At 38.6% G+C, this 27,876-nt stretch overlaps 1 pseudogene; it reads right to left on the bottom strand.

Annotated features, from left to right (window-relative positions):
• Positions 1–3,102: 3,102 nt before the first annotated feature.
• LOC123610390 lies at positions 3,103–18,880 on the bottom strand (annotated as a pseudogene).
• Between the last annotated feature and the right edge of the window lie 8,996 nt (positions 18,881–27,876).

Genomic DNA, 27,876 nt, shown 5'->3' with positions numbered 1-27,876 from the left:
TACTTTAACAGATCTGAACAAACCAGAGGCCCTTCATCCAAAAGTTCCATTTAGCTACATTTATTTCAAATCCTCCAAATTTCACGTTTCAATATTAGAGCAACTTAAGGATGATACAAAATCCACGTGTCAGGCAGGAAGGCAAAGTTACCTAGAAACAGAATTGACACGGGACACGGTGATTGTTTTCATTGGTCCTTTGCCGTTTACTGCTGGCTGCATGTCAGCTCCATTAATTCAGGCACCTTTTGGTTTCAAAGATTTCTGTCTTGTGTGTGTCTACAAAACACGAACGTTGTTGGTGAAACATTGAATTACAAATTGAATGATGTTACTCTTGGCAACCCGGATAGGGGTCAGGCGGAGAAGCCAAGACTATAAAACAAACACTCACCCTAGGGATGTGTGGTGTCCTAAATAAATGTATTCTGCAGTTGCCTCTGAGTAACTGCCACAGAACTGTTAACACTCCTGGTCACATGCTGGTCACGTGCTGGTCACATGCTATGCCCCTTTACCCTCATTAGTAGATGTGGTGTTTTCACAGGGGGCATCAAGATGAGGACATGGGAAGAGTGTCATTATGCAAAGACGAAATTAGGAATTAGTTTAATGTTTTTTTTTAATCATCTCATTTTAAAAAGATAGCGTTTTGATTTAAACGTAGCACCGTGGCACTGCTTCTTCATCTTTCAAGCTTTGTCTTCCCAAATCTAAGGGATTTTAAGTAATCCTGGCTTGTTTATCCAGTCCCTCTCCCTATTTTTCTCCTTTCATTGATCTTTCTTTTTCTCGTATCTTTACGTGCCAATTACTTCTCCCTCCTTTTTTTTTTTTCTCCCTTCCTTTCCAGGAGCCCAGCTAAGGGGATGGTTGCTTTCAACTTGAGGGATCCATCTGGACACTTTTCCCCCTCCCAAAGTGGCTTAAAGTACCTTTTTAAAGCTAAAAATGTCACAGCCTCACAGGAATACTGAAAATGTTACTTTGAGGGTACTCCAATGAATCTCTAAATACTAGTGATCTGAATTCTTTACAGATGAACAGACTAGACACCCTGAGATTAACATTCATATTTAATCTTAAATACTTTTTAGTCATTAGGAAAGATCCAGAATTACTTGGTGGCATTTTACCAGCAAGTTAGTTCCTACTGCTCTCTCTCTCTCTCTCTCTCTCTCTCTCTCTCTGGAAAGAAAAAAAGAATTTAAAAGATCCCCCGTTTTCCCCTGATTTGGGGATATATACTTTCTACCACCCATTTCAAATCATGAACTTTCACAATATATTTGCTTCCCATTCTCCAGAGTTTCATGTATCTTCAAACGGAACAATTTCAAACCACAAGTTTTGTTTTTTTTTTTTTTTTTTCTAATTATCATTAAAAGAATTTAGTGACTTCTATCACAAACATGGCTAAAATAAAAATGCTTACTTGGTAGGTTTTTAGTTGATTCAAGGGGTTTTCAGAAACCAATAATGTATGATTCTCTGTCTGGCACAGTGAGCAACATGACTTTTTTTTTTATCCGCTCAGCCGATGTTTGTATGCTCAGTTAACCAGCCCTTGCATGCTCTGTCTGTTCCAAGGGTTGTGGAAATTTAAATACAGTAAATGCTCTATGACAGTGCTGATGTCGTGGAGCCAATTCATTTCCTTGAGTACAAGATCAGTTCACAATTACTTCGGGGCAGTCCATACAGGGCCTCTTAGTTGGCCATTAATTAGGCAATAGGACATGACAGGCAGTATATTTCTGGGCCATTAAACATATCTCTTGAGAGATTTTTTAAAGCAGGAGGCTAAAGGTCAAGTGACTTCAACCACTTGAGAAGTTCACTGCCAGGACTTTTTTATGACTACCAGAAAATTTAAATAGGAATTATTGAAACTAAGACAAACATGAGGATTTTTTAGCGTATACTTAGGAAATGAGGCCAAAACAAAACTTTAAGAAATGAGTTTATACAATGCCGTGTATTGTACTATGGTTTCCCATATATCATGTCATTTAATTTTCCCAATGACCTTGTGATGTGTCCATTATCTCTATTATACAGCTGAGGCATGTGAGGCTCAGAGCAATTTTATGGCTAAAATGCTCTGTGTTATGTTTTGGAATTCTGAAATTAAATATTATTGGATTATAAACTCTTGAATTATCCAGTCTTAAAGCATTGTTCTCCCCAAACCAAACTCCACCTTCTTCTGATGAGAGCAAAGATCTTTTTAGAAAACATGACTATCCCATGGGCTAGTAGAAAACCACTTCTTTAGACTTCAAGGCTCCTTTAGTGAGTCTTGCAAAAATTAATAACAGAGTTTATTAAATAATTATTAATCCAATAAGTCAAAGAATAAATATAATGGTAGACATGTTAGGCAAACCATCTGGAAGAAATTTTTGAGCTTCACTGGGCAATATTTGAAATGTGTCTAAAAACTGACCCACCATGCTGAGACTCTTTCTTGATAACATCATCCTATTCAAGTACCTTATTTCATCTCCCCTGGCCCAGACATTTGTCCACATCTGTCTGCTAGGTGTCACGCTCAACTCCACTCTTGCTGTATGTATAGACACATTCTAATGATTTCTTATTGTGAAATGAACGTGGTCAGCTCTCTTTTGGGGTCAATTGTTTAATTTTCCCTAAGTTATTCCTGACCCCTCACTCAGCACTCGGTATACCTTGAACTTAGCCACTCAAGTCTAGCAAACTCTCTTGACTTTTTCCTACTCTACTGATTCTCACCTTTACCTGCTTGTTGTTTTCAGTAGAGATACCCAGATAAGCAGGTTTCATTGAAATCACCTGATTTCATTTTTTATCCCAAGTGCATGTCATGGTATCAGACATAAATGCTCAATAATTGTTTTCTTTGCTAAATTGATGGATGAATTATTTTACAGATTTAAAATTTTCAAACCATAACTAAATATTAATCAGGACAGAATGTTATTTGATATCTGATTTGATTTTTTTTTTATCCAGGCTTTTTTTTTATAGCTTCCCAAACTCACTTTCACTTAAAAAACAAACAAAAGAAATAGCTTATTTTATTCAAATTTCCCCAAATGCATACTCAATATATTGTTTCTAAATGTATATCACCCTTTATATAATGGTTTTATTATTTCATCTTTATTTTTATAGTTTTTTCATCTTGTCTTTATATAGTTCTTCAGCAGAAGCCAGAGTCCTATGTTGCCTAGTTAGGAGCCTCTGACCTACTATTCTGATTAAGTTTCTTCTCAATATTTTTGACCAACATCTGCCTTCTAAATGAAAGGCTTTTGGTCATTTCAATCACTCACTGATAGGGTGAGACTACATTGTTACCCATAACCATATGACCTAATTTAGAATCAGTCTCGGCATCCAAACTTGCATTTCTAATCAAATTTACAATCCGCCTTTGAGCTTCTTCTGGAGTCATGGTCAGTTTGCCTGTCAACATGTTAATGCCGATATACTAGTGGATGTGAAAAAAAGTCTTAAATACGAAGAGATGAGCATTTTCAATGAAATCCTCAAGACAAGCCACCAAGAAGTCATTCACAAGTACCGAATCACATTCCCTCGGCTTTTTCTGAACCCCATCAAAGTTGTAGTTAACATATAAGCATTCAACAAATTCTGTAATTGGGTCTGTGTCTGTATATGTGTAAGACTCCTGCTGAACGACTTTAACCAGATCTTTTAGCACCTGCTGGCATTTTTGAACATTTTTGTTTGTTATGACAACTGTAGTCAAATATGTGGACAAATGGTCTGAATTGCATTAAGATAGTGTGACTGGTAAAGGAAGAGATCGATCATGTTATCACACCTTTTGGGGTGGTCGAAGGCAACACATAAAGACCAGTGGATGAGCCATGTTCATTACTGAAGAGACCAAAATTAAGATCTCACAAAATTATCAATGATCTCTTTTAAGCATGTAAGACCTTCCATAGCTGCATCCCAATTCTGCATTAAGATTTCAGAGGCCAGTTTTCTGCCATAATGAACTCAAAGCATTTCTGTGTTTGCTGAAACCAATACTCTAAAGAAGTAAAGATGTTCTGCTGCTCCAGAGTAATTCCCACATGCATTTGGAATTCTGCATATTTAGAATGTATCTAAATATACTTGCCATGCGTGTCCATCAGTTGGTCGAGCAGCATTTGACCATCTCTGGTTGACAGCATTTGCCTTGTAGTTTCTGGATCTTCCAACATCTTCAAAATCGGTTTAGTTTCTCCCTGAAGCTGTTTCAGCTGTGCAACAACTGTGGTCCTTTTTTTCTGTCAAAGCATGTGGAATATCATCAGAAGAAAGATTTTTGTATACATCCATACGAAAGTCTGTCATGTTGGCAACATTAAGAAGATCCTATTTCCTTTGTAATAATTCTTTTTCATTATTTATCTCTCCCATGGACAGAAACTTGAGCAACAGAAAGACTAGATGTGGATCCAAAAAGTGTGCAATGCAAGTAGTCTAGTTGTACTCTGCCCTCTTGCCAAGGAAAAAGCCACTTTGACTTTTAATACACCCAGAGCATTAAATATATTTTCTTTGCCTTCATGAGAAGTTTTTATTTATTTATTTTTAAAAAAATTTTTTTTCCAACGTTTATTTATTTTTGGGACAGAGAGAGACAGAGCATGAACGGGGGAGGGGCAGAGAGAGAGGGAGACACAGAATCGGAAACAGGCTCCAGGCTCTGAGCCATCAGCCCAGAGCCTGACGCGGGGCTCGAACTCACGGACCGCGAGATCGTGACCTGGCTGAAGTCGGACGCTTAACCGACTGCGCCACCCAGGCGCCCCTTCATGAGAAGTTTCTCCTGTCAGCTTCCATGACGCACCACTCACCTCATTTTTCTTCTGTCGAATGACTTCATTCATTCATTCATTTATTCATTTATTTATCGGCTATGCGTCTTCTACTTCTTATGTTATCAAGATTCTACTTTTATCAGGATTCAGTAGCTTTATACTTGGTTAAAATTGTTTCCAGATTCTGACCCTACATTATTGCTCAGTCTGTTTTCAAAATTGTACGATTTTGTTGTGTGTATGTGTGTGTGTGTGTGTGTGTGTGTGTGTGTGTACCTCTGGATATACTCCAGGTCAGAATTGAGTGAGTCAAAAGTTGTTATGCAAAAGACATTTGAAACCAAAAGAATGTCCTTTGGTCACCCTCTTGGTCAAACTCGTAAGAAATCCACATGGTTTTCTTTTGTCTCCACTGGCTAAAATCAGAGGAAATCCCTGTACATTTTTTTTTTTTTCATTTAAATCTAGGCCAGTTCGATTAAACAACAATCAAGGTTTTCTTGAGTTTTCAAGAGGGGGTTGCAACATTGAAGGGAAGGGAATAGCTATTGCCATAGGATATGAGCTTGTGAAGATGTGTGCAACCTTGCAGGTGCTGACAGCCTTCCCGTGGAACCAAGAGGGGTGCTTGCCTGAGAGAGGAGCCAGCTTAAAGAGAAGACCCCATGAGAGGTAGGGAAAAGCAGGCTGACTTCTGATGTCATCCTTCAAACTTCTGGATCCAGCTTTGCTCCCAAACCAGTTCTTTTTATTACTCATGAAAACCAACAACCATTCTTTCTACATCTTTTCTTTAAATCAGTTGGGTGTTTAAATTTTGTTTCATTATTTTTTGTCATTTGAAGCCAGTATAATAAAGATAAGGTTCATAAAATTCTGGGTGTAGGGGTTCCTGGGTGGCTCAGTCAGTTAAGCGTATGACTTCAGCCCAGGTCATGATCTCACAGTTCGTGAGTTCAAGCCCCATGTCAGGCTCTGTGCTGACAGCTCAGAGCCAAGAGCCTGTTTCAGATTCTGTGTCTCCCTCTCTCTCTGCCCCTTCCGTGCTCACACTTTGTCTATCTCTCTCTCTCAAAAATAAACATTGAAAAATTAAAAAAAAAATAAATTACTTTCTCCAAAGTCTATTACTTGAAATATTCACCCAGTGCTCAGATTTATTCTGTAAGAAAGAAATCCTGTTTTTGCAAGGACTGTTCATATGTTGGGTCACTCATATTTTGGACTCTCTGCCCAAATTTGCAATTATTTCCATTCCAGTAGGTCCTAGAGAAGTACAAATAATGAAACTGGTGAGGAAGGAAGTATTTTCAAAATTCAGTATTATTCTGAATAATGATGTTGTCAGGAGAGTGATATAAATGATCACAAATATGTGGAACCAAATAAGGCTAGCTCTCCATATATAAATTTATGGTAGAAGCAGATTTCTAACCATTTCCTCAGAGTTCTTTCATAAGGTGGATTAGATAGAATGTTTACCACATGACTTTTTCATGGTTTCACTGGTAAGGAAGATTTTCAGCCGTCAAGTTATGGTGTCATGTAAAATTTACTCAACGAAGTCTTCTTGTGGAAATCTCAAGCAAAATAGTCTTTACTGAGGAACTGTTTGAGTGCTACTTCCTGTTGAAATGGAGTTCCGTGGAAAGCATGCATTTTGAGGTCCACCATTGAGGCCAAACTTCAAGGTGTATTTTGTTCATCTTTTCTAGGCATCTGACGTCTGCACAAATATTAAGCTTTTATCCTTAGAATGCTTTTTCAGGCCATTTCCAGGAAGACCTGATCTGCTATATTACTGCAGATGGCTGTCTCTAATACACCAATAGTTATTAAAGGCTCAAATCATGGGTTCTTAGATTTCCTCCACATTTTTTCCTTTTTTTATTTGTAAAAGGCTTCTATAGGAATTACTGTACATGCACAAAAAGGCCCCATTTAGAAAATAGTTTGTGAATCCCCATTCTGTACAGTAATGGTCCATATAACTGTATTAAGTCAGCACCTTTAATAGGGAGAGTGCCTTTTTAGTTTGTGAGAAATCTGCCCCTGCTGAGATTTGAACCAGGTACCCTTGGATCTAAAAGCATGTGCTTTACTCTTTAGATAAAGTGAAATCTTCTTAAAAGTGGGGGGAGGGGGAGAGAGATGGGAGTTCTCTTTGACTTTGGAGCCATTTCTTTGACAATTTTATTTTTCTTTCTGAGTTACTTTCTCAGTCTCTTCCCTCCATCCTTTGTTTTATCTGTTCTGGGGTCTTTTTTTTTTTATTTGATCATTTGGCTGGTGTTGACCTTTAAAAATATGAATATGACCCTCTGAATCTAAGACCCACATTTAATATCTAATGAAAGCAATGTTGTTAAACCAAATAATCTTATACATGCCGGGTCCTAGACTTGGGCTACAGAATCTCTAATATTCTCCCACCTCTAAGAATTCATGAGTGTAAGTTATTTGTGTCAAGTTAAAAATGGAAACTTTTTTTTCCCCTGTGGAAGAAAAATGATCATGTGGTCCTTTGAATTTGCTACTTTCTGTGTATTGCCTGATGGTGGTCATTTTGCCAACAAGGCTTCTGGAATCCTCTTCTTACAAATATATTTTAGTAATAAAAGAAAAGTTTGATTTTCTATATTTCCTAAGTTTCATTATATATGCAACTAGCCAAAGTCTAGTGTCATGTAACATTCCTTCATCCCTTGCAAATCTCATCATATTCAATAAGGTTTAATGAGAGCATTATAGATACTTGTGAGCTCTGAGAAGATGAGCTTGTTTTATTCTCAAAACAAAATTGTGTTCCAAGTGCTTTTTAAAGTAAAATAGAGTGTGGGGATTTCTAATAAACAGATCAGATGGGATAATAGGCTGTAATAAAGTAACCGAAGTGATGTTTCCTCTTCCTTTGTCATAGCAGAGTTCCACTTAGATTACCATAGCCACAGGAAACCAAGGTTTAGATTCTTAGTTGCCATTGTTGCATCATTAAACACTTCTTAAATGCTCACAAAATGCCAGGTGCTTTATGGAACATATAAAGACTAGGTCTTGCATAGTTTATTCAAGGATGACATTGGACACATTGTAATTACTCCCACTGGAGCCATATGTATAACAAAAAAGGATTTGGGTACAAGAAAGAAAATTTAGCAAGGCATATTTTCTTTTTGTTGCCATGCCAGCCCTAACTGCTCACTCATAACTCTCTGAGGTCAAACTGGCAACAATCCAGATCTGGATTTGGTAATTTATTCAAGGTCAGAATATGGTAAAATTTGTTATTTAATAGGATCTTCGAAGAAAACAGTGAAACTTGGGTGGATTCTTTCTTGGATAGTCAACTGCAGTCCTGCCCTAAATTCTTGGAGTCACCCTGTATTTGTCCTAGAATAAAGTCCCAAGCAATAGCTAGGACCTTGATGTTCAAAGTTGACCCAAAATCAGGCTGAGCCCATTGGAAAGTTTTGTATTAGAGATTAGTACCAGTTCTAGTACACTAGATTGGGAGACAAAATATAAAAAGAAATGTTGTTTAATTACCCAGAGTCTCTTTAGTGTCAGACCCAGTTGACTGCACAACACATATGAGAATGACAAATGGTCAGAGAAGTGCTTGCAATATAAAAATCACTCAATGAATATTTGTGAAAGAAAGGAATTTCTAAGAATTGTGGTAAGAAAATATCAGTCATGATCCCTTGCCACAAGAAAATGAAATTAAAGTTTGTAAACCAATTAGATTGGTAATTGTGAGGTGCGGGATCTGAATTTCTAGTTTTCGGACCTCACCTTTTACATGCTATTAAATGTCAAAAATAGTTTTTCTTTCAGGGTCAACATGGACATCATTAAGTTTTAGGGGCAATAAGAAGGTTTCACTTAACACCACCCCCCGCCCCCCACCACCAACTGATTTCTTCCCTCTCAACTGTTTTCTAAAAGCAAAAAAAAAAAAAAAAAAAGGAGCGAGTTCACAATTTCAGTAATAAAAGGTTTCAATGCTTTATTTCACTAATTGGGAAAGTTAAGATGAAAAGGTTTGCCAGAAAGGTTTCTTTCTTGTTTCTCTGGGACCTGGATATTAGAAAGTGGGAGGGCACTGGATACTTAAAGGAAATAAAATAAATATCATGGAAATGTTTTAAGACTATAGAAAGGAAACATTAAATTTTACACTTCTTGCTTCTGCTTGAAAAAGAAGATGTAAAAGTTGTGTATGGCTATTTCAAACAATCATGAGCACTCCAGTTAAGAATTTTGTCATTTTTTTTTTTTAATTTTTTTTTTTTTCAACGTTTATTTATTTTTGGGACAGAGAGAGACAGAGCATGAACGGGGGAGGGGCAGAGAGAGAGGGAGACACAGAATTGGAAACAGGCTCCAGGCTCTGAGCCATCAGCCCAGAGCCCGACGCGGGGCTCGAACTCACAGACCGCGAGATCGTGACCTGGCTGAAGTCGGACGCTTAACCGACTGCGCCACCCAGGCGCCCCTTGTCATTTTTTTTAAAATTTTTTTTTTCAACGTTTATTTTATTTTTGGGACAGAGAGAGACAGAGCATGAACGGGGGAGGGGCAGAGAGAGAGGGAGACACAGAATCAGAAACAGGCTCCAGGCTCTGAGCCATCAGCCCAGAGCCCGACGCGGGGCTCGAACTCCCGGACCGCGAGATCGTGACCTGGCTGAAGTCGGACGCTTAACCAACTGCGCCACCCAGGCGCCCCTGAATTTTGTCATTTTTTATATGAGTGCATTTGCCTGTTTTGTAGCATATCAAGGAGCACAATTTTCTCCAGGCAGTGGTTACTATTTCCCCAAATGTGACTAAGGTGATCAATACCTTTTTTTCCCCCACCTTAAATTCTTTATTAAGGAAGCATAATTATCAGTAAACATGGTCTACGGAAAGATAGGGAGATGTGAAATTGCTCTTAAAGGTGTATGAATGATTGCCTTCCACTGTGTATTCCTTTGATTAATCAGCCTGTCATCTCCTGCAGCGTAACTAGCACCTTGAAAGAGGGAGAACCCACAGGGTGCAGCCAGAATTCAACTCTGCCTTCCTTCTCCCTACTCCTTCCACTCCCTGCCCTCCTCACCTTAATCCTTCAAACCTCTTCTCCAGCCTTGTTCTTCTCTGCTCCTTGGATGAAATTTCAAGCAAGTACCGTTACTTTCCCTGGACATCCTTAGGTAGTAAGTCCTCTAGTCAGTTTGGGTAAAATCAAGGACTCACAGGCATTATGAAAAGGTCCCATTCATGGTAACATTAAATATGACATGAATTTCACATAAAGTCAAAGTCCTTTCTCCTTGCCAGCTTGGTATTGCTTTAGGCATCGGGCAAGAAGAGGAAGAACGTGGCCGGCTCCGTCTTTGTTACTTATCCCTAACACCGCCCTCCTGTATCTGCTCCCCTTGCTAGCTGAGGTTTCTAATCCTTCTTACAGATGGAGTGAGGAAAAGGAGAAGCTAGACATAGTAAAGACCTTATTTGACAATATTAACTTAATCCAACGATGTTGTTCTTAGGAAGGACACCCTAGATTCCTAATTCTGATTCTCCCAGGGCGTAATTTTATGGATTATTTCGAGAATACCTTGTTGAGATGCTCTGGTTGCAATGATCTCACATGGTGAGGTTTCCATTTGGCTAGCTGCTAACAACTGCCATCCTCAGAGCGTGGGCGGTCCATGGCACACAGACTCTCACTGAAGAGGCTCTGCTGTCACGCCAGGCATCTCACTTGGGAAAGTCCTTTTCAGGCTGGCTTGAGTCTGACTCCCTTTCACATGGTCCACGTTTGGCCCATGGGAAACTTGTGCCTTCGTTTCTGCCAAATGAAGATGGAAATTGCCATTTCTCTCAATGTCATCATTTGTCTTTGCTCACCAGCTGCACAGATATTTCCAGTCATAGGCTTTAGCTTTTTACTTTCCCATGTGCAGGTCAAATGCCATCTGATACAAGAAGACACATTGTTAGCTCTATGAAAGTGGTCCCTTCTATCCCGATCCCTTCGTTATGGGCAAGGGAAAATTCAATAATTTTCCCCAGAGAAATTCTTTTTCCAGAAACAGTCATTTTTCTTGGCCTCTCCAACCTGTAAATATCCTCAAGGACAGTGTTAAATTCAGAGTTAGAAGATGGGTTCTTCACCACCTTCTTTTGTAGGTCTTGCGTGGTCTAGTCCCCCATTCTGGAGTTCTCAGCACGCATAATGTTTAGTCTCTACGTTTGGGGTCTCAGCTAAAGCTAAGAAAGAAAGATTTTTACTTTAACATCCTTTTCTGATGGTTGGTAATTAACTTGCCCTTCTTTTCTTACTGGAGACATCCATCTACTACAAAACTGTAGCTCCTGCCTCTCTGAGCTTAGAAACATTTAGGGGAAAGGACGAGGCCAATTAGGTGAGGAAATGTTACCAAATATACTCCACCTCCATTTATTCATATTTACAGATGAAGACTCTCCTCCATTGAGATGATATTAAACCACATTGTTTGTTCTTCATCCAATTTCACATAAATTCATAGACAAAGACCATGCCCATCTCCAGCCCTGGGTTTCTGTGTCTGATCTTTGCCCAGGCAGAGGTCATGCCTTGTGTCTGGCCTAAGTGTGAGTACACAATACACAACAGTATATTCCCATATATTGTTAATCTCTAACTAAACCATATACTGTGGGACAGTAGTGGTGCCTCACTTCTCCTTTTGGTTAATTTAACCCAATTGGAACTTTGTTTGTTATCTCTTCTGCTTCCACCAGGGAACATTAGTTGTACAATAATTAATTGCTACAAATTCATCCTTTAATCCATTCAACAATCCTTTAATTTCATTTCTGAGGGATGTTAGTGACTTATAGATAAATAAAAAGAAATAACACAACTACAAAAATTTAATGTAGTATATAACCTATAGAGTGTTTTTAATATATTCAAGGGAAAATGCTGTGAATATTAAAAGGAAAGAGATTCACTTTAGTTGAGAGTGGTGAGACCCTAGGGAGGACTTCTGAGAAGGAATTTTATTTCATTGGGGCCTTGAAAATAAAGCAGCAGATTGCAATGGATGTGTTATGCAGGATTGAGAAAACAGCATGGATACAGTTAAAATATTGGGGCCTGTTTTCAGTAAAATCTTCTCATTGTATGTCATATACAAAGGGAAAAATCTAAAAAGGAAGACTTCTGCCAGACTTGGGAGAACCATAAATGTCAACATCAGAGAGACTGGACTTTATTCAATCAGGAGAGTGTATGAAGGATGGTGTTGAAATTTCTGAGGAAGAGAATTAATTGGGGCAGTCATTTAACAAGGTTAAATAGGTAGCAGAAAAAAAAACCTAATAAGTAGAATGCCTGGAAATGGAAAACAGAAAGTGAACATGAATTTATGACAAGGATCTAATCAAGAAGCAATGGATTCATGAATGAGGGAGTATGGTGGGAAGGAACGAGGGAATATGGGAGCTCTGTCCGTGGTAGAATGAACAAGACCTGACTACTGACTGGACGTGAGATTAGAAAAGAAGGCTAGTCAGTATGACTTCAGGGTTTATAGTGTGACCTATAGTAATCAGTATGACTTCAGGGCTTAATTGCCAGAGGTGCAATTAAGCAAAATTCAGGAGAAAACCTTCCAGTACAAGAAACAATTGATAACAGGGGCACCTGGCTGGCTCATTCAGAAGAATCTCTTGATCTCTTGATCTCTTGATCAAGCGACTCTTGATTTCGGGGTTGTGGGTTTGAGCCCCATGTTTTGTTTTGTTTTGTTTAATTTTAGTTGGTAGTGTACAGTGCAGTATAGGTTTCAGGAGTAGAATTCTGTGATTCATCCCTTTACATACAACACTCAGTGCTTATCACAACAAGTGCCCTCCTTAATGCCAATCACCCAGTTAGCCCATCCCTTGCCCACCTCTCTCCATCAACGCTCAGTTTGTTCTCTATCATTAAGAATCTTTTGTGGTTTGGGGTGCCTGGGTGGCTGAGTCGGTTGGGCGTCCGACTTCGGCTCAGGTCATGATCTCACAGTCCGTGAGTTTGAGCCCCATGTCGGGCTCTGTGCTGACAGCTCAGAGCCTGGAGCCTGCTTCAGATTCTGTGTCTCCCTCTCTCTCTGACCCTCTCCCATTCATGCTCTGTCTTTCTCTGTCTCAAAAATAAATAAAGATTAAAAAAAAATTTTTTTTAAAAGAATCTTTTGTGGTTTGTTTCCCTCTCTTTTCTTTCCCCCCTCCTTCCCATATGTTCCTCTGTTTTGTTTCTTAGGTTCCACATGTGAGTGAAATCATATGGTGTCTTTCTCTGACTGACTTATTTCACTTAGCATACTATCTTCTAGCTCCATCCACATTGTTGCAAATAGCAAGATTTCATTCGTTTTGATGGCTGAATAAAACTCCATCTTTTTTTAATCCATTCATTAGTTGATGGCTATTTGTTGAGCCCCATGTTGGGTGTAGAGATTACTTAAAAAAAGAGCTGATGACATAAAGTCAAGTGCTATATGACCTTCAGAGAGGAGAGCAATCAGATGTTGGAATAGTTGAAGAAAGACTTCATTGGAAGCTTTGAAAATTGAACAAGAATTCCTAGTGAAAATGTGAGATAAACAAAGAAGTGCATGAAGGACTCTGGCTCCTTCCAATTTGTCATTAGGTTTTCTAATAAAAATGTGTTACAACAGATTATTCTGTCCTTTAGATAGGACCCAAGTTGATCAAGGATAGAAATAATAGATTTAGATTCACTTAAGATGATATTCAAGGTAGCTCACTCTTGGAAGGAACAGACTTCTTTTAATCTCATGTTTTTCTTCTTCAATTTATTTTTTAAGTTAACAAACAGTAAGTTTCACTATTTTTGGTGAACAGTTCTAAGAGTATTGAAAAATTCAGAAAGTCAGGTAGCCACCACTAAAATCAATATATGGAACGTTTTCATTCATCCCAAAATATGTTCTCTTGCTGTCCCTTTGTAGCCAGCCCCTTCCCCTACATTTAACCCTTTTGCCATGACAGATCTGTTCTCTTTCCCTACAGTTTTTCCATTTCCAGAAAGTTGTGGTAGGGAACACAATTTTAAGACGGCATTTAACCCTGACCATAACAACTCCCATAATTATGCTACATGATATGGGTGGGTCTAACATAATCACATAGGTTCTTTAAAAGCAGAGAATTTTTGCCAGCTGATAACAGAAAAGGAATCAGAGATTCGAAGCAGAGATTTGAAGCCTCCTCTGATAACGATGGCCATATGGACAGAACCTGAACATGGCCCCTAGAAGTTGAAAGCAATCCCTGATGGACAGGCAGCAGGGAAATAAGCACCTGAGTACTACAATCATTAGGACTTGAATTCTGCCAACAATTTGAATGAGCTTGGAAGTTGCTTCTTGCCTTGAACCTCTAGGTAAGAGCCCAGCCCAACTGATACCTTGAGTATCAGCCTGATCTGACTGCTGATATACAGAAGCGTGACCTAATAAAGGGAGGCTGTTTTAAGCTGCTGAGTTTGTGGTAATTTGTTATGCAGAGATAGAAACTTAATTGTCATATAAATGAAATAATAGAAGGTGTAGCCTTTTACAACTGGCTTCTTTCATTCAACATGTTGCATTTGAGATTCATTCATTTTGTTATAGGGATCACTGAGTTCCACTGAATGGATTATCTCAATTTGTTTATCCATTTGCAACCTGGAGGACATTCGGGTTGCTTCTAGTTTTTGAGGATCTGAGAAAGTTTGCTCCAATCATTAGCACACAGGTTTTGTGTGAAAATACGTTTTCGTTTCTCTTGTGTAGCTATCTACGAATGGGATCTCTGCATTGCATCATAAATATATGTTAAAATTTTTAGCAACAAACTTTTCTGAAATGGTTGTTCCATTTGCCTTTCAACCAGCAATATGTAGGAGTCCCAGTAGGTATTGAGGTATTTAGCCATGCCAATAGGTGTATAGGAATATATCATTTTGAATGTGATTTTAAATTCTTTTACCACAAACATTAGAGGTTCTGCACAAATTATCATTTTAATAAAATTGTGATGCAAATATAATAAGGTCTTAGCATCTTCAGTGGTAAGTCACATTCTGAAAATATGTCATCGGTAAAGACCAAAGTTTTTCAGATAGTAGTTTTCCACTAAGATACAAGGGAAGTGACTTGACCAGAGATTATCAACATTTAGCGATATCAGCTACTGACTATGTTCCAGGCATGTTGCTAGGTGCTAGAGATAAAAGATGAGTAATACATGCCCCGCCCTCAAGAAGCCCATGCTATCTGAGGAAACAGACACATAATGTGTAATTATAATATAGTCTAGTAGGGGCGCCTGGGTGGCACAGTTGGTTAAGCGTCCGACTTCAGCCAGGTCACGATCTCGCGGTCCGGGAGTTCGAGCCCCGCGTCGGGCTCTGGGCTGATGGCTCAGAGCCTGGAGCCTGTTTCCAATTCTGTGTCTCCCTCTCTCTCTGCCCCTCCCCCGTTCATGCTCTGTCTCTCTCTGTCCCAAAAATAAATAAACGGAAAAAAAAATTTTTTTAAATAAAAAAAAAATATATAGTCTAGTAGTTGTCATGATTCATGTATTATTAGGTCAGTCCTACTAGGTCACAGGTGAGGGAGCAGTGAATTTTGCTTGAGGGTGCAGGCTAGTGAGGCGATAAAATTGGACTGTAGGTATACAATGCCTAAGACTGAAGACTTATTAGCAGTCAATATTAGCAGTGAAGATTTACATGATTTACATGAAGATTTACAGTTGTGTGCAATTGGAGTCACTTTGAACAAAGTTTAAGAATTGAGAGATGTTTTCTCTCAAATTCTTTCAGATTTTTGGAATCTTCCCAAATAACTGTGTTGGATGTATAATTAAGGATACTATATAACATGATTTTGTGCATTCCCACAGGAGAGATTCTCATTCTCACAGATGCATGTTCATCTGGGCAAGTATGAAAAAATTCAGTGCTTTGGATTTTTGTTTGAGGGTCACCAATAAACATATTAAACAGGATTTCTTGGCAGAATCTTTCTCACTTTGATGTTGTCTTTGTTTTGAAGTTAGTCAATCATTTATGCAGTGTGTGTTTGTGTGTGTGTGTGTGTGTGTGTGTGTGTGTATCAGTAAAACAGTTAGATGGGAATCCTTAGAAATAAGGCTTCACCAAGGCCAACCAGGCCAACCATGTGCTTGTAAGTGGCTACCTCTGCTAGTGATACGATCTTTGAATTTCATATTCAAGATTAATTTATCTAGCGGTGCTTGGGTGACTCAGTCGGTTGAGCGACTGACTCTTGATTTCAGCTCAGGTCATGATCCCAGGGTCATGAGATTGAGCTCCGCATCTGCTAGGCGTGGAGCTTGCTTAAGATTCTCTCTCTCTCCCTCTCTCTCTCTGTCTCTCTCTCTGCTTTTCTCCCCACTTGCATGTATGCTCTCTCTCTAAAATAAAAACTAAAAAAAGAATTAAAAAAGAATAATTTACCTGTATTCTAACATGGATAGTACAGTGTATCTTAAAGGCAATAAAAGGGGCATTTGTAGTTCTGTTTTTCTAGTACAGCCAGTATCTCCCATATCCACGGCCAAAGCCCATGTGGCAGGACTATACGTGCGAAGATAAACTGAGAGGAAACAAACTGGTGTCAAACAAATTAGGGATTGCACATAATTGAGTAAATGTAGGGTTAATGATCCAATCATCGTAAAATCGTTGTAAAAAACATTTCTCATATGTGACGCCTGAGTTCTAAGGAAACCATTTGGACACTGTGAGTTTTATTTGATTTTACATTTCAGAAGAGTTTTCACTGAGGTAACATTTACTTTTGAGGTATGTAATCTAGGCTCAGCAGGTTGTAATGCTAGAGCCTTTGATGTTGGCCAAGTTTGTTTATGAACTGTGTCAGAGAAGGCAATCCAATATCTTCCACAAAAATTTGGAAACAAACACAGGACCTCTTTTTCTATTCTATTCATAACAGTGTCCTTGCTGCCCGAATGCGACCACAGACCTGTTAGAAATGGAAACAAGATTGTCTCTGTGCGCCAGAGAGAATGTGATTGGTGATATCAAAAGCCAGTGCATTTTAGATGATTGTAAAATGTGCTGTTACGGGTGCCATAGCCTCAAGCATCGCTAAAGCTGCCCGAAGCAACACATAGACACCGAGTCTACAGAATATGAGTGATTTGTGCGCATCGTCATATTTTGAAAACATTAAATATGTTTTCCTTTGTTTGTGTTTGACTTTTTGCAACCTGTCAGCTTGAGCTAGGGTTTGTGAGGGCTACTGAGACACCATATTGCAGTTTTTGAGAGCTCTGCCTTTGATGGCTTGTAATAAACCACATAGGATATTCCCATTGGGGGGAAAGAAGTTGTAAACTGTCAGGGATATTACAATTTACATGATTTGGAGCTTGGGGATCTCTTGTTTAGATTTTTAACTCCAGCTAATCACAGATTTTTCTGTTTTGAAAACAGCGATTTGAATGTAAACCAACTCAAAAAAGCAAAATAAGGCAATTTCAACAAGCTAATTAATTTCCTTAAAAAAGAAAGAAATTTCACATGTTCTGAATTTTTTTTTTTTTGGAGGATGGCTCCAGAACATAAACTTCATTTATGGAATCATTCAAAACCAGTTCTATTGGTAAACAAACATAAGGTAGAACTCAAGTGCCTGTGTCTAAGGATGACATCTAGCCAGGTAACACTGTGAAAATATATTAACACTCATTCAGAAGAAGCAATTAGGAAGTGTCAGATAAAAACGCTAAAAATAAAAATAAATTAAAAGAAACACCTTTACTACAGACGGGAAAAGGATTTTCATTTTCATAAAACTATTAATTTAGAATTTTAAATGAAATATTTATCATCTCTCTTATGTTCAAAGCAGACAGAATAATAGCAGATCTCAAGCTTTGTTTAATTTGTTTTTCCTTCCAAACAAAAATATTCTTCTTGACTTTTCTACAAATGCCACCATCTTGTCGGAATTACTTTCAAAGGGAGATGTATGGTAAATAAACCAGATGCATAATCCCTTTGGTATCTTGTAAAAGTAAATGTTACCTGTCTATAAATAAATACTCCTTGAATTTATATTAACAGAAGTAGAAATGTTTACTTGTGGACATTTAAGAAGAATATCTATTGATCTAAGTTCAAAAAATCTTTGGGGGCACTTAGGTGGCTCAGTAGGTGAAGCGTCCAACTTTGGCTCAGGTCTTGATCTCAGGGTTCCTGAGTTCAAGCCCTGCATTGGGTTCCGTGATGATGATGCGGAGCCTGCTTGGGATTCCTTCTCTTTCCCTCTCTCTCTCTGCCACATCCCTGAATGCACTAGTGCGTGCATTCTCTCTCTCAAAATAAATTCATAAACTTAAAAAAATGCCTATAAAAAATCTTTGTACATGTCTTTTGTTCAATTTATGAACAGGCTATATTGTGTTTAAACCAAGTGTTAGCCATCACTGTTGAGATGGGAAACCTTTTACTACTCATTAGTTTAACAAGTATTTTCAAGGACCAGAGTCAACCATTTTCCCCATCCCACTGTTACTCTTCCATTGAGCGCCGCCATCATTTCTCACCTGAGTCATTGCAGTAGGCTCTCAGTAGATCTCCCTGATTCTGCCCTTGTATTAGTGATCTCATGGCTCTTTTCTGTGTCAAATCTCCCAGTCGTTTCCCATTGCACTAAGAGTAAAAGCCAAAGCCCTTGATTGGCCTCCAAGACTCTAAATTATCTGTTCCCATCTTCTACCCCCACTTTTCCTCTCTCATTGCATCTCCCACCTCTTTCCCCCCTGGCTCATGCTGTTTCAGATGCTTAACAAATTAAACCATTCCCAGAGAACTCCAGGTGCACTTCTGCTTCAGGATATTTGCCATTGCTGTTTCCTCTGCTTAGAAAGCTCTTCCCAGCTATCTACAAGACTCACTTTCTTGCTTCCTTCACGTTTTGACTCAAATGTCACTTTCTCAGTGAGGACTTCCTTCCCCATCCTGATAGTGGCACCTTCGCACTCCCCACAAATGTGCACATCCTATCTGTCTTGCTCTGCTTGATTATTTATCTTCTTTAATGCTTAACCACTATCTAATAGACTATCTATTTTACTTATTAATCTTATGTATTGTGGGTGTCTCTCACTAGAATATAAAATTCATGAGGGCAATTACCATCGCTTTATTTATTTATTTATTTATTTATTTATTTATCCCTAGCATCTGGAACAGTTCCTGACACAAAATATGATACTCTGGGCAGGACGTATTGCAAGTGTTAGGGTCCAAGAAGTGATAAGTTCCACTCTCATGACAAGAGCTTTCTAATAAGAATAACATAATAAACAGGTAAATTAGATAGCATCAGATTAGGTATAGGTGCTACAAAGAATAAATATTGCCATTAAACAGCAAGGCTTTATTTCTCAAGTGTGGTTAGTCGGCATGTGGCTTTTAAAGAACATAAGATAGTTACTTACTATATACCTGGGGACACAACACTCACTAATATTAAGCAACACGTAATAAAAGATGGCACTTCAGTAAGGAGATACAAACTACAATGTGAACCTTAATAATCAGCACTGGTGAACGTGGAGGAGTGATGACTGGAAACCGTCTGGGCAAAGTGAGAATGAGCACTGTATGCGAAAGGAATAAGGAAGATTGATGACTGGGGTTTTGTAGTATGGAGAGGGGAGCTCGGGATGTAGAACGCTTGCTTTGAAGGCTGGACAGATGAGGTTAGGACCCATCTGCTGGAAACCACGGGAGCCATGCTTGATTCTTCCATTTTCTTTCGTTTTTCTTTCATTACCTTCAGTTTATCAACAAGGCATGTGAACTCTGCCTCCAAAAAATATCCTGAAGCATCCACCATTCCAGCTACTACCTTACCCAGTTCACACTCCTTTCTTGCCTGGACTATGAGAATTCAAACCATTCTCTCTGTTTCCACTCTTTGACCCCCTGCATTCCATTTTCCATGCAAGGTGTGTTCAAAACATTTCAGTAACTTCATTTTGAATTTAGAATGAAATTCAAACTCCTTACCATGCTCTAGAAGACCTGTGTAATCTAACATGACCACCTATCTTGTGCAAGAACTCCTCAGTCTCTCCATGCTCCAGTCATGTCTTCTTTATGTTCCTCATTTTCTAGACAGTATGTGGGGTTGATAGGCTTTAGGACCTTACCTTTTCATATGCTTAAATATTTTTCGCTATCTTCACATAGCTTTCTCCTTCTCATTATGTGAAATTTACCTTAAATATCAAGTCCGCATGGAAGAACTCCCTGACCATCTTATCTAAGGGGTGCCTGTGTGGCTAGGTCAGTTGAGCGTCCGACTTGGACTCAAGTCATGATCTCACAGGTCATGGGTTCAGGCCTGCGTTGGGCTCTGTGCTGACAGCTCGAGCCTGGATCCCGCTTCAGATTCTGTGTTTCCCTCTCTCTCTCTCTCTCTCTCTCTTTTCCCTGCTTGAGCTCTCTCTCTCTCTCAAAAATAATAAAAATTTTAAAAATTAAAAAAATATATCACCCCTTGGGTGTCTGGGGGGCTCAGTTGGTTAACTGACTGACTTGGCTCAGGTCATAATCTCACAGTTCATGAGTTCAAGCCCACATCTGACTTGCTCTCAGTGCAGAGCCTGCTTCAGATCCTCTTTCTCCCTCTGTCTCTGCGCCTCCCCCACTTGCACTCACTCTCTTGCTCTCTCAAAATAAATAAATATTTAAAAAATAAAATGAAATAAAAAATATCACCCCTATCATTCTCTATAACATTACTCATTTGCATTTTCTCCTTCATTTTTAATCATTATGTGAAATACTTTATGTATTTGTTTACCTATTTATTATTTGTCTACCTCTACCAGGATGTAAGCTCTGTGAGAACACAGATTCTGTTTGTCTTGTTCCGCACCGTGTTTCTCGAGCCTAAAAACCATTTTTCTAGGCATTCCTGAGATGTAGAAGGTAGAAAATAAGTTCAATTGAATGAATGAAAATAATTAACCATTGAAACCTTTTAATCTATTTACATGAAATGGAAAAAAAAGTGTATTTCAGAGTAGCCTAGCAGGAAGATCCTGAGTATCAGGACTGAAAATAAAGAGGGATTGACAGCTATGAGCTGTTTCATAAAAGAAATCAATGGGGGCCCCTCACTGACAGCAGTCAGAGAATTGCAGTGAAATCAAAGGAGGATATATCAAAGATGATTCATTCTGTAATCATCAGCGAATGAGTCAAAAATAATTTTTAGAAAGAGTCCAATGGCTAGATTATATAGTTAACACAGGATATTAATAATTAGCAAAGGGTGCTCTATGGTTGGGGAGAATTCCGTGTACAAATTTGTTCTTTTGTCGTTATCTTGGCATAGTTTTGCAATATTATTGTAGCTCTCATTATTGTGCATTTATTTGCAATTGTGGGCCCATAATGAGGTGTGAACTACTCCCCTGGAGTAAATTAGGCACTTTTGGAAAGTTCGCATCACATCTTTGAAGCCATCAGGGTGCTATTGGGTAAGCTGCTACACCCCCTTGGCCCCACCCCATTTCCCCACACATGCTTTTCTCAGGATACTCTAGCCTCAAGGAAAACTCTTAATGAGGCTTGCCACTGTATTTCTCTTTCTTAGCTCCTTTGTATGAGAATACATTTTAGCCATAACATTTCCCTACCTCTGTTTTATCTGGAATAGTTTGGAGAATTGACTGATCAATATACCTCACAACAACGTTTCATTCTCAAAAATTGTTAAGACCCCCAAAGAACTTTTGTTTATATAGGTTTTATCTATCACTACTCGCCAGATTAGAAATGGGAACTGTATGCCTGCAAGAAAATGAGAATGGAAAATTAAATAATGTTGCCATTAAAACAGTATTTCTCGAAAATAGTTTTGACCTCTTAGGCTCCTTGAAGGGAGGTTGAAACCCTGAGGTCCCCAGACTGCACTGGAGAGCCACTAGTATATAATAAGTAGCCTTTATATAGATCTAGCTGATCTGTCATCGTTCTTACATGACATAAAATCTTATACTCACAAAAGGACAGATTTTAGAGCTATTATTAATAACTCTCAATAAAAACTTTTTAGGTTTTGAAAAAAACTGACATCTTTCATTGACTTCTGAAGTTTTCCACAATTCTAGGTTTGTGATCTATGGATGACAGCTTTATTTTTAAGAATCACATCTAAGGCCCATTTTGTTTAGTTCGAAACATGAAATAATTTGGCATATTTACCAGCAAAATTTATATATATATATATATATATTTTTTTTTTTTTTTTTGCTGAGAGCACCATACTTTATGCTCTATTTTCAGAATCAAGTTGTATATTATGGTATACCAAAAATGCCAATGTACAACTTCTTCATAAATACAAAATAGCATTGTTAATGCCAAATGCAAAATTGAGAATTCAGGGGTTCCTTGGTGGCGCCTTCATTTGAGCGTTTGACTTCAGCTCAGGACATGATCTCACGATTCATGGATTTGAGCCCCGAGTCGGGTCTGTACTGACAGATAGACCCTGGAGCCTGCTTGGGATTTTGTGTCTCCCACTCGCTCTCCCCCTTCCCCGTTTGCACTTTGTCTCTATCTCTGTTTCTCTCTCTCTCTCTCTCTCTCAAAAATAAGTAAACATAACTTTTTTTTAAATTGAGAATTCAATCAATTCAATTGAATATTCTTTAGAGAAAGTTTGAGGGCAAGAAGGACTAATTCTTTTAAGTTATAATATCTAAAAATTTTGTGGTGTGTTTTAGTTTACAATGCTCTCTTCACAATCATCATGTCTTTTAGTATCTGCAACAATTCTGTGAGACTATGCGTTATTTTCTGTATCTTTGTTTTGCACAAGAAAAAAAAGAAAAAGGTTTTGGGAGTGATTAATTTTCTATGGCTGCTGTAAGAAAATACCACAGACGTAGTCACTTAAAACAACACAGATGTATTATTTTACAGTTCTGCATTTTAGAAATCTATTGTCATTGGATTAAAATCAAGGTATCAGCACGGCTGCATTCTTTCCTGGAGGCTCTAGAGGAGAATCCATTTTCTTGCTTTTTCCAGCTTCTTGAGATTTTACCCATTTTTTAATTTCATGGCTTCTTTCCTCCATCTTTAAAACCAGCAACATGGGGCCAGTCCTTCACATACTGCCATCTCTCTCGGTTTGTCTTCTGATTCCCTTTTCAACTTTTAAAGACCCTTATGATGACACTGCACCCATCTGAATCATCCAGGATAGTCTTCCCACTTTAAGGTCATTTGATTAGCAAACTTAATTCCACTTAGTCTTCCTTTGCCATGTGTCCTCATATTTTCATAAATTCCAAGGGTTAGGACACAGACATCTTCGGGGTAAGGGATCTTGTTCTGCCTATCACTTGGCCACTTACCAAGCTCACCAAGCTAGGAAGGGTGAGATTTGGACTCACATCTGGCCCGCTGACTTTCTTGTTCTTACAGGGCAAACCGTTCTTGCTCTGGAAAGTCTTGCCATGAAGGACAGCGGAACTGCGGAAGAAGGATTGATGGTAGGGAGAATTGGAGTATGAAATCTGAAGCCATCGTGAGGAATTTGGGGCCTTTAAGAGGAGGTTGTATGTTGAAGGAAGAGTCGTTTTCTGAAGGAGACAAGAAATTGAACTTTGCTCATTTTTTCTCTATGCTTAAGAGTTTTGTCTTTACTGGTCTATACTCTTCATCTTCCTTTTATTTCCTTCAGTCATCATTACGCGGAGATGACATATCAATGTTGTCATGGTTTTATTTTTAAAAATATTTTTATATTCTTATTTTTAAATACATTGTTATAATACCTCTTGTTAACTTATATTTTCTCATTTTTTTAATTAAAAAAAAAGTCTAAAACCAATTCTGCTCTAATTCTGTAACCCAATGTCTGCGTTAGGTAAGTAAACTTCTGTTTTCGGGTGTGAAAATGATTTTTATTTCTGTGAGTTGGCGAATTTTGATAGTAAAAAAGACCCAGCTATTACCTCCTTCTTTTATTTGATACAAATATATTACCTTGGAAATAAGGCACATTAAGCTAAATGATTAGGTCTGAATCTATGAGACACAGGGCAAATACATTTTGATAAAGGCAAGAAGACAAATGAAAAGACACAGGCCCTCAGACCATGAAAATAGTGAGGATCCTGGGAGACAACATAAGTACTTTGACAGTGGACAATTTCAGAAAATTACATAATCTTTCTGTGGCATGGTTTCCTCATCCATAAAGTTGGGATTATGATACTGTCCTATTTTAAATGTTGTGAAAATTAAATGAGTTAATTTAGATAAAGTGCTCAGAACCTCACTTAGAGTTTTACATATATTAAATTTTCTTTTTCTTTTTCTTTTTTCTTTTTTCTTTTTTTTTTTTTTTTTTTTTTTTAGGGAGAGAGCGAGCGAGCAGGGGAGAGGGGCAGATAGAGAGAGGGAGAGAATCTCAAGATGCCCCATGCTCAACACATAGCCTGAGACAGGGCTTGATCCCACGACCCTGGAACCATGACCTGAGCCAAAATGAAGAGTCGGAGGCTCGAGCAACTGAGTGAGTCAATTTACTTAAATTTGCCCTTAAACTTACTTATTTTAACGTGTGCAACTATTATCATTATTTTTGCTATTTTTATTAGAGATATAGCCCTAGAAGAGAGTAAAAGGGTGAAAAGTAAAATGTTAAAAGAAAAACCACTCTTTGCCTAATTCACAGTTTCCTCTGTCATTGAGCCGGTTCAGACATTGAGACTCAAGATTTCTGTACTTTGTTAACATGAGACAAACCCCTTCTAAATTGTTTCCACTTTCTGTAGAGAAACATGCCTATAAATATATAGATCTCTAACCTAAATTTAAAAAGCTTTCTTTGGAACCTTGGGCCTCCTATAATCACTGTTTTCCTCCTTCTAACTTTTGAGGCCAAAAAGCTCCATCCAGGGGATGGCTCTTACTTGCTTTGTGTCCTTGTCATGTATTCTCTTCTCAGTCTCCTAAAATCTAGCTTTGAAGGCCACCACATCAATATCAGTTATTTCATCACCATCAAACTCTTCTCAAAATGGTGCTGCATTCAGAAATATTGGCAGAATAAAAGCAATCCACAAAGAGGTAGGTTAGACCCTCTCAAGTTACTCAACCCAACTGGATCCTCAATATCCTTTTCTCTAAAATGGAAATAATCAAAAATAAACATCACTCACTTTAGTACCTATCACATAGTCTCTGTCAGTGAGTGGCTTTTATTGTATAGGTCACTTTATTGAAATAAGGGAATTGCACAAGGCATGAAAATTAGTATGCTCATTTTGTACACCAGATTTGGAAAATGGTCAAGAATTGTGTAGTTTGATTTTTTTAAATGTTTATTTATTTATTTTTGAGGGTGGGGAGGGGCAGAGAGAGAAAGAGAGAGAATCCCAAGCAGGCTCCTCATGGTCAGCAAAAAGCCCGATGTGGGGCTCGAACTCACACACTGTGAAATCATGACCTGAGATGAAATCAGGAGTCAGAAGCTTAACCAACTGAGCCACCCGGGTGCCCCAAGAATTTTGTGGATTTAAAGGGGCAGGTGGAGTTAAATGGAAATTGTATCTGCTATTGTCACTTGCTGACAGACAGAAATACAAAATAAACGATATCATTGATCATGACGTACATATCGCAGAAATTTTATAATTTTGGTAATGATTATAGTATTAATTTTTGAAGTATCAATACTAAAACTGAAGTCCTAGCTCTAATAATGTCGCTTGAGTTCTCCTTAAGTTGCTGTGTTAACACTTGCTGAAAAGATGAAAAACTTTGGAAAGCTGTTTAGCTGTAATAAAAAATACATTTTGAAAAGGATCTAGAATTCCCATAATACTTTGTGCTCTTCATTTAAGAGAGGGTACTTGGGGTAGTTTTACAGAAAGTGTCAAGAAAAAGAAGGCACTTTTTGATTCGTATACGTCCTATAACAGGGAAAAAATAATCTTTAAAAACAGGAGGGAAAAGAATATGTGACATGACATGGCTGCAATATTTTACAAAAAGCCAGGCCAGGTGTCTCTAAGCCCCATTGGCTAGAAATTTATGCAAATCAAAAACACAACCTTAATGTTTATTCCCATGGGAAAGTCCATCTTAAATCATGTGTACATTGAACGATGTGAGGTCTTCAGAAACACATCCCTTTCACAATATTAGACCACCCTGCATCTTTAAGTTCAAGTCTGGATTCAGTCCACTGCGCTGGTGGAGTGTTTAAACAATTTGTTTAAATAAATACTCCTTGTAAAGCTTGCATTTATAAACGGACGACTTATTTTTAAAACTACCTCTGATACGTCTTTCTAAATGAACAAAGAAATGTATCCTGCAGTGAAGAATCACATTTCCCCCTCTGCGAGCTCAGGGATGGGCTTCGGCTCTGTTCTCCTTGTCGAGCTGCAGGAAATTCCCTTACCTGTCGTTCACACGTCTGGCCTGTGTTAGAGAAGCGGTTTTGGCAGAATCCAACAGCTTGTCTGATACTTCTCAGGTATATATACGTGACAGGTCAGGGCCTTGATGTCCAGCTCAGCTGTGACACTTGTGAGGCCAGGGACACTTCTTGTTTTCTAATAGAGGCTGCTAAGGGACTCCTTCTGCCCCCATCAATTCTCATGCTCTTGACCCCTAGAGACCTCTACCGGAGGTAGCAAACTCTATTTAGTGCTTCCTAGAGACACTGGGGATTCGAAAACATGCCCATGACACTACTGTCCACTTGTCTGTGGTCCTTAGCATTGTGTGGCTGCTCTGGGAATCCTCTGTTCATGGTGCCCAGAGTTAGCAGGGGTGGGGGCTCTGGGGACAGCCGAACAGGCACCCTCTGAAGTCACAGAGCCCATCAGAACCTGTACACGGCTAATTCACTCTGTCAGTGTGTTTACTGATGAGGTCACTGCTCTGCCTAACGTACATCTCGTCACTACGTTTGCAACAGTGACACAAAAACAACAAACAAAATAAAACAAGAAAAACCAGCCTGGACCATAATCTGCTCCTACTTTAAAAAAGAGCTGCTACAACTCTTGAAAATTTGAAATGATGACTATTCCAAATGGAAGATATTTCTGCCAAATGCTACAGATAGAGTGTGTGAGAGAAAGGTTTTCTCAAATTGAACAGTCTGTATGCACAGTCTATATGTCCTTTTCTCAAGGCTGCCTATCTAACTGTTTAAATAAATGCTGGCTGGAGAGCTTATATGAATAAGAGCTTTATTATCTAAGCTGCTTATTTTACAAAGTCCATCTCTCCATCAATCATATACCTTCTCCCCTGTTCTCCAACTCCTGCCACCAGGATTGTGAATCACATTTACAGACAGAAAACTGTAACAGTTGTGGTATGCTTATTTCTACAATTCAGTTTATCAGATTCATTTGAATCTACAAGTGAATGAAAACTATAGAAATGTGAAAAAACTTTTCTCTGTATGAATTTATACACACTCTTAGCATTATATGTGTCTTCCTTATAACAACAAAGAAGCTATTTTCCCCCATATAATGCACAGAATATTTTAAGTTTACCGATTTATCTATTTTGAGAACGAGAGGCCGCCTGCACGAGTCAGCGTGAGGTGGGGTAGGGCAGAGAGAGAGAGGGAGAGAGAATTCCAAGCAGGCCCTGTTTAACCGATTGAGCCACCCAGGCGGCCCCACAGAATAGTTTTTAAAACTGAAAGATTGGGGTGCCTGGGTGGCTCAGTCGGTTGAGCGTCTGACTTCGGCTCAGGTCATGATCTCGCGGTCCCTGAGTTTGGGCCCTGCGTCCGGCTCTGTGCTGACAGCTTGGAGCCTGGAGCCTGCTTTGGATTCTGTGTCTCCCTCTGTCTCTGACCCTCTCCCGTTCATGCTCTGTCTCTCTCTGTCTCAAAAATAAATAAACATTAAAAAATAAATAAATAAAAAAAATAAAAAAAAAA

Source organism: Leopardus geoffroyi, chromosome C2, assembly GCF_018350155.1.
Source record: "Leopardus geoffroyi isolate Oge1 chromosome C2, O.geoffroyi_Oge1_pat1.0, whole genome shotgun sequence".
Taxonomy (NCBI): domain Eukaryota; kingdom Metazoa; phylum Chordata; class Mammalia; order Carnivora; family Felidae; genus Leopardus; species Leopardus geoffroyi.
The sequence above is the reverse complement of the archived record's forward strand: the minus strand, read 5'-3'. Positions and strand labels throughout refer to the sequence as shown.